The sequence below is a fragment of the Bidens hawaiensis genome, unplaced genomic scaffold, assembly GCF_021521415.1.
Source record: "Bidens hawaiensis isolate Kalapana, Puna unplaced genomic scaffold, B.hawaiensis_p1.1 tig00026027_1, whole genome shotgun sequence".
In the NCBI taxonomy this organism is placed as follows: Eukaryota; Viridiplantae; Streptophyta; class Magnoliopsida; order Asterales; family Asteraceae; genus Bidens; species Bidens hawaiensis.
This window is the reverse complement of record NW_027494194.1, coordinates 168,572-176,329: the sequence shown is the minus strand read 5'-3', so window position 1 is coordinate 176,329 and position 7,758 is coordinate 168,572. Positions and strand designations below refer to the sequence as shown.

At 35.0% G+C, this 7,758-nt stretch overlaps 1 pseudogene across 1 annotated transcript; it reads left to right on the top strand.

Moving 5' to 3' along the window:
- The first annotated feature begins 469 nt into the window (after nt 1-469).
- On the top strand, nt 470-3,837 carry LOC143572826 (heat shock cognate 70 kDa protein-like; annotated as a pseudogene). Its single transcript, XR_013142327.1, has 3 exons — nt 470-760; nt 1,839-2,133; nt 2,511-3,837. The product of XR_013142327.1 is annotated as a heat shock cognate 70 kDa protein-like (transcript).
- The last annotated feature ends 3,921 nt before the right edge of the window (nt 3,838-7,758 follow it).

Sequence of the window (7,758 nt, the reverse complement as noted above, 5' to 3'; positions counted from 1 at the left end):
ACTACCAATAAGTGCCCAAAACACGTTATGATGGGGAAGGTATCCAACTACTTATAAAGAAGGCTTAGTTCTCCTCCCCAACTGATGTGGGATGTCACAATCCACTCCCTAGGGTCAAGCGTCCTCGTCGAACCTAGCACCATCGGTCCCGCCCTAGCTCTGATACCCTGTAATAGCCCAGCTACCGCCGCACCATAATATTGTCCACTTTGGCCGGGACGTACCACTATCGCCTCACGGATTTGCTTTTGGTTGCCCAGGTGAAGATTTCTCAGGAGGTCACCCACCTAATACTATTTCCACATGAGCAAGCTTAACCGTGGAGTTCTCCTCTCATTCACTACCATTAAGCGCCCAAAACGCATTATGATGGGGAATGTATCCATCCACCTTCTTATAAAGAAGGCTTAGTTCTCCTCCCCAACCGATATGGGATGTCACACAAATTCAAGTTCTCATCTCATACGACATGCCTCATCTCAAATCTCATGAACACCATAGGCCACAACCACCATCGTTCACCACCCCACCCACCATTCCACCACTCACCACCACCACCGCCATCACTACAGGTAACGATGGCGAGTCGTTTTCCGGTAGCGGAACCACCATTAAAACAAACCAGAACTTGTTGCAGGTTTCTTTTCCAGCAAGCATGAGGCGGGTAAAGATGGTGGATATTAGTGGTTGGTTCAAAGAGCGGGAGGTGGGTGTGGCGGCGGTTGGGTGTGTTTATCCGGTGGGAATGTCCATTTTTCAGGTGAGCGGGAAGTGCATCGGTGGTTGGGTGCGTTTTTTCGGCGAGTAGGACGAGGGTGCGGTGATGGCGAAACAGGTGGTGGTGGCAGCGGACAGTTGAGCGGTGGCGGTAGATGGTGGTGTGTATTTGAGATCTGGGTTTTAATATGTAGGAGGTTGGTGAAGATTTAAGTGGGTTTTAAAATGTAAGTAATGGACCAAAACGCCATCTTTCCTAACCTTACTAGAAAAATAAAACTTCTTATTCAAACTAAACTCTCATTTCTAATTTACAATTTGCTTTCTATATATTAAGTTTAATTATTCTATAGTTTCACAGGTTACAAATTGGTAGATAACTAAGTATCAAGTGCTATCGTTTCCACAAATTGATATCTGGTGTCCTACCTTCGTTATACTATATCATGACAGGCACGCTTGCCCGTTACGTGCGTCGTTAGTATTTTCGGTCCTTTACATTTAAAACTAGCATGTTCATCTTATTACTTTTCTGTTACCATTTCGCTAGTCATTTACAACAAGGCTGTATAGGTGTTGGATGGCCATAGTTTGTTATCTTAAATTTCTATTGTTTAGGTTTGTGTTTATCTGTTTGTGGTGTAATCTGCTTAGATTTCCTCAAATCGTTCATTAACAAAGTTAAGTTGTTTTACTTATTTCTGGTGTGTTCTTATTTTCTGATCCTACATTACCCATTATTATTATTATTATTATTATTATTATCATTACCCCCAACTATTTCTCAAACAGTTTGAAGCGTTCTTTTAACACCTTAGCAGTACAAAAAATTATATATATTGACGAATATAAAATAACTTTTGGTATTCCACTTTAAAAGATTAATGTTTCAATCATGCATAGTTGACATTAGAACATATATAGACCTATTCATCTCACACACGACCAACTCCTAGAATAATTATTTATAAAGACCCAAGTTTTAAAAGTCAATGGTGGTTTTGTACCCTTATAATTCAACTAACGAATAAACTTTTATTAATAATGCAACATGGCCAATTAATTAATGGCTCTATCTATTATACATCCAACATGACTTGTTATTGTTTCTGAAAAATCAGATATTTATTTTCTTGCATTTCAGATCCAGAATCTGTACTGCTCTTATTCATTGTTTAGAGAGAAACATATTTGAGATGTCGAGAAAAGCTCAAGCAATTGCAATTGGTATTAATCTTGGAACGACATACTCATGTGTGGCTGCATGGTTCGATCAGCACAACCGTGTTGAGATCCTTCCGAATGAACAGGGTAATAACATTACCCCTTCATGCGTGGCTTGTAACGAAGAGGAGATTTTAGTACGTGAAGGTGCAAGAAATCAAATCACCAGGAATCCTACTAACACCGTTTTTGGTAAGTTCTTCTAATCAACAACCTGTATAATTAACACACAAGATCCTAGGTTTTCCAATTACCCAGTTTTGGAATAACTGTGGTAAGAAACAAACGCATGATATTTTAAGCGAACGAACTTCTACTGTTTTCTGTATATCTAGAACTACATGAAGTTTACAACTTACCTGGATATATTTTTATACTAAACAACAGATAACTAAAACCATGCAAATGCAATATGAAAACAAAAAAAAATAAACTAAACTGGTAAACAAAAATTCCAACTTTAAATGAACCTATCACTTAGGAGCTAATTTTTTCTTGATGATTATGTTCTCCTTATTCGAATTGGTTATTTTTTAAATTTATGTACTTTTATGTTTGATAATGTTCAGACGTTAAGCGTTTGATGGGAGGCAGATTCAGTGAAAACAGATTGCAGCAGGAAATAGAGTCCTGGCCTTTTAAGGTAATAGAAGGGTCTGCGGATAATCCAGCTATTGTGCTTGAACATAATGGAGCAGAAAAAGAATTTTTGCCTGAAGAAATATCTTCCTTGATTCTGAAGAATTTGAAAGAGACTGCTGAAGAATACCTTGGAACAACAGTTAGAGATGCGGTGATCACGGTTCCTGCATATTTTAGTGACAAGCAACGACATGCGACATAGGATGCCGGTACACTTGCTAGCCTCAATGTTTTGCACTTGATTAATGAGCCCACAGCAGCTGCAATTGCCTACGGACTAGACAAGCTTGCAGACAGAAACCACCCACATCAGAAAACTGTGTTCGTATTTGATTTGGGTGGTGGGACATTCGACGTGTCTCTTCTCACAATCAGCAAGGACGGTACCATTGATGTGTGCAAGAATTCAAGAAAAGGCAAAAGAAAGATATGAGTGGAAATGCGAAAGCAATGGTAAGACTGAAAGTTGCATGTGAGAGAGCCAAAAGGGATCTTTCCTCAACAGCTCAAACTTCAATTGAAATTGATTCCTTGCATGAAGGCATTGATTTTTCATTGAAACTTACGAGAGCAAAGTTTGAGGAGCTAAATGCTGGTTTCTTTTAAGAAGTGCATTGAGCATGTGGAAAGCTGTTTAAGAGATGGAAATATTGACAAAAAGAATGTGGATGACGTTGTTCTTGTTGTTGGGTCGACTCGGATCCCAAGATACAAGAAATGCTCCGGGAATTCTTTGACTGGAAAACACTTTGCAAGAACATTAATGCGGATGAAGCTGTTGCTCATGGCGCAGCAGTGTTAGCTGCAAACTTAAGTGGTAAAGGCAATAAGACCGTAAAGGATTTGATCCTTTTAGATGTGACCCCTTTGTCCCTTGGCATTTCCGTTAAAGAAGGAGAAGGAAACTATATGACCGTAATAATCCCAAGGAACACGCCAATACCCACAAAGAAAGAGGAGACTTATGAAACTCATTATGACAACCAAGAAGCTGTGGCAATCCTAGTCTATCAAGGTGAGTGCAGTGAAGTCAAGGACAACATCTTCCTTGATGAATTCACTCTGTATGGTGTTCCAACAGCCCCTGCCGGTCAAGAGAACATAAAGGTTTGCTTTAGCATAGATGCCAATGGCATCCTTCAGGTCACCGCCGAGTTAGAATCAACCGGCAATAAGGCACATATAATCATTGCTGACGGTTGAAGGTTGTCCCAAGATGAAATCGAGAAAATGCTGAAAGAGGTTGTGCTTTAATGGTATTGTTACCATCTGAGCATCGTTAATGGTTCTATTTAAACATGCTTGTATCATTTCTTATCAACTCCAAGTTCTAATCTGTATTTCTTTACGCATATCTAAGATGTTTGCAATTTAAACATACTTGTGATTCTTCGAAATATATTAAACTGTTATGACGGTTTTCTTTTAAGATATGTATTTTATTTGTTTGATAATCATGGAAATATATTGCTTTGTGTCTTCCTGCTAATTTAATATCATGGCTTCTTCAGTCCTTTCTGGCCACACGAAACACACGATGTTTCAACTCTGTTTCTTAAAGACGCCTTTTCAGCTGAAGACTTTTCTACTATGAATCTCTTCCATTCAACATACGGCGACAATATATGTCGTAAGCCGGTAATTACCTCACACCGGCCTCCACCAAGTCCGCCATTGGTCTTATTCAATATATGACCAAATATTTGATATTACTAAATTAGATACTTTTTACTGCACCTAATATAAAAATAGGTTGATCTAAGTTTGTAACATTGCTCGTAGAACGTATTATAGGTACCCATTTGACATGATAAGTATTAAGAAATAAAAGTACGGATTTGTCAAAACCTATCAATTTCTTTTTTTTTTTCATACATAATTTATTAACCATCTCAGAGCATTCACATCCTATCACACTATTTTTTGGGCACAGCCCAGGGGATTTATTATATAAGGAGTGGCTAATATTGTTGTGAGTCTTCCAAATAAATATAACTAATTACAAGTACAACTAAAAGAAATAACCCATGAGATGCAGCCCAATGCCAAATCTTCCAAATGTATCACCAACCACAGGATAATAATATATACAAGCCAAGGAGCAGACAATTAGAAGCCTTGTAAATACAAGTCCTTTTATATCTGCTCCTCCGTTCAATAAAAAGCTATAAACTTAGCAAATGAATAACATATTATCCCAATTAGAACACATGCGTATATTCTTTAGTGATGTCTCTGTATTATCTTTTTGGGAAACAAATAAATAATACACGAAAATCATGCTCAAAGAAAAAAAAAAGTGAAATTTGTAGTCCCGGTGAGAATATAGAACATAATTTATTATGGTAAATAGCAACATGACAAGATATGCTTACTAAGAAGTTCTTGAACTCTTTATTTCTTTAATATGTTGTCATCAGAAGAAGTTCTTGAACTCTTTAATAGGTAAAGAGCAGTCACATATGAACCACAACCTCACTATAATATACATGAAACAACATTAAAATCATGGATTGTATAATAACCATTTAAATTTTAAAAAATAGAAACCGAGTACCCTGGTCTGGAAAGAGAAAATATTTCACCTATTTTCATTCCTTGAAAAAAGAAAATAGTTTTTAATGTTTAACAACTTGTAATAGAAACTTTGGGTCAAGTTATCAAAAAAGAACAAAAATTAAGAAAATAAGGAGGATTTGTAGCAAAAAAAAATAAAATAAAATATACCCTTTAAAAAGATAATAAAAAATTAAATAAAAAAATCATAACTCAAATTTTAATACAAAAACGAAAACTGTAAAACACAAAAATTTTTCCAACGTCTTTCTCGTTCTAAAAAAAATGAGACAATGCTTAGTGAAAAAGAGTATTGTGTTGTTTTGTTTATCATTGTATGTTATGTTTATTTTCGTTATTGATTGTGTTTTTTTTCTTGGCATTGCGTCTTTTCTTCTTGATATTGTGTTATATTACTCAGTATTGTGTCATATTTTGTTTGCCGTTGTATTATATTTTGCGATACATTGTATTTTTTTATCGTTTTGTTATTTTTTCATTTTCGGCATTATGTCTTTCGTCTTTTTTTTTTGGAACGGGAGTGACGGAGGAAACATTTCGGTTTTTTTTTATTCTTTTATTTTTTAATTATATATTGAGTTATGATTTAGTATTGTTTTTTTTTTTTGAAATTATTTTTGAGGGGTTTTTTGTGTGACTATCTCAGATTTCTTATTTTTGTCTAACTTTGTATTTTAACTTTACTCTTTTACCTATTAAACTAAACATATTCAACAATTTTATTTTTTTGAGTCATTATGTTGAATAGTTAAAACAAACTACAGTGTGTGTTAGAACAGTTAAAAACTACACATACCCTTTTATATGTTGATAACATTCCAAAAAATAAAAAAAGAAAAAACCCTTGTTGGTGTAGTGTATACGTGTAATAGTGTGTATTGCATAATGTTGTAAAAGTAGGTTTCCAAGGCCGAGTACTCACTACAAGGTATGGCACCAAGGAGAGTTTCTTCAATTTTGCCTAGTTACTAAGAATTGATTAAATGTGATCAGCCTCAGCCAAAATCACATATAATCGGTCAATTGGGCCGATTTTGACTTTAAGAATAAAATATAATTCATATTTCTATAATATTAAAAAAACATGTCAATTTTTTTAGTTAATAATTAGCAAATTTTAAAATAATTTAGTATTTAAAAATGTGTCTCTCTTATTTAAATTGATATTCACTTAATTTGTTATAAATATTAGTATACTTATTATATTTGAAATATATATTATATTTGAAATATATATAATATTCAGAAATTAATTTTCTTTATATTTACCAATTCCAATTACTCTCCGAGTACTCCCCGAGTACTTCGAGTACACCCAACTCCCAGTCGACCGCATAGGGTCCGCCTAGTGACTTCTGCAACCATGGTATTGCATATATGCAAGAGTGTTGTATTGCATAGAATACAACACTATTGAACATATTTGATACACACTATTGAACATATTTGATACACACTATTGTATATATACAATATAAGACTAATGCGAACATCGAATACACATTAGTACATATGTTGTTGGACTCGGTCTGCCCAAGACACATATTGTAATTGATGTGGCTAGTACGTCATGATCCAAGTCGGGTCATACCTAATAACAAGCTAGACAAACACCAATTATATTTGTTTATTGATGATGTGATCATAATAAATAAATATTAACACTTACGTTATTTGGAAAAAGGTTTCTAAATACAATGTACTTGTGAAATGAATAAATCATATGGATGATTTATATTTTGAGAGAGAGCGTTCCATAGTGTTACTTAATATGGTTAAGTAACAATATGTGACAATTGTTACCTTGCATGTTATTTATAAAATGTTATGTTTAATTTTAAGAAATGACATAATATATTTTATGTTATAAAATTTGGTTTGAATTTTAAAAGAGAGAGAAAGAGAGCCCCCCTCCCCCTCCTTTCTTTTCCTTCTTCTCTTTCTTTCTTGATAACATAAGACATGCAAGGTGAACCATTGGTGGAATTGAGAGGTGCATTCAAAATTCTCTCTACACTCTCTTTCACACACATAAGAACACAAGACAAGTTTTCTCTCTTCTTCTTCTTCCTTCCTTTGGATTCGGCCAAGAGAGAGGAGGAGCAAGGAGAAGATACAAGTGTTAAATCCTAGCTATAAGTGGTGTTTGTTGGAAGGCTTGGGGTATACAAGCTTGAGGATCTTCTCCATTGAAGCTCTTGCCTTTCATTATTCATCTCCTTCATCCGGGTTTCAGTTTTGAAAGGTAGATTAACTTGCATGCACTTCTTTTGGTTGCATGTGTTGGTAAGTACGTATTTCGTATTTGGATCCGGGCTTGGGTTTTTGTATAAAATCGGTTTTGTACACAACAAATTAACAAGATTTAAAACTTATTTCCGTTGCGTTTTTCATAAAAGTAAGGTTTTATGGCTTTGATAATCTTGTTAAAACCCAACAATGGCATCAAGAGCCGCTTATACGGATGCATGCTTCATTAGACCCAAAAATTTTCAGGTTTATGGTGGGTTTTACCATTTGGCCAAAAATTTTAGGGGTTTTGGTTACCCCATGGTTTTTCAAGATTATACTTTACATGTATGTGGTAATCTTGAAAAA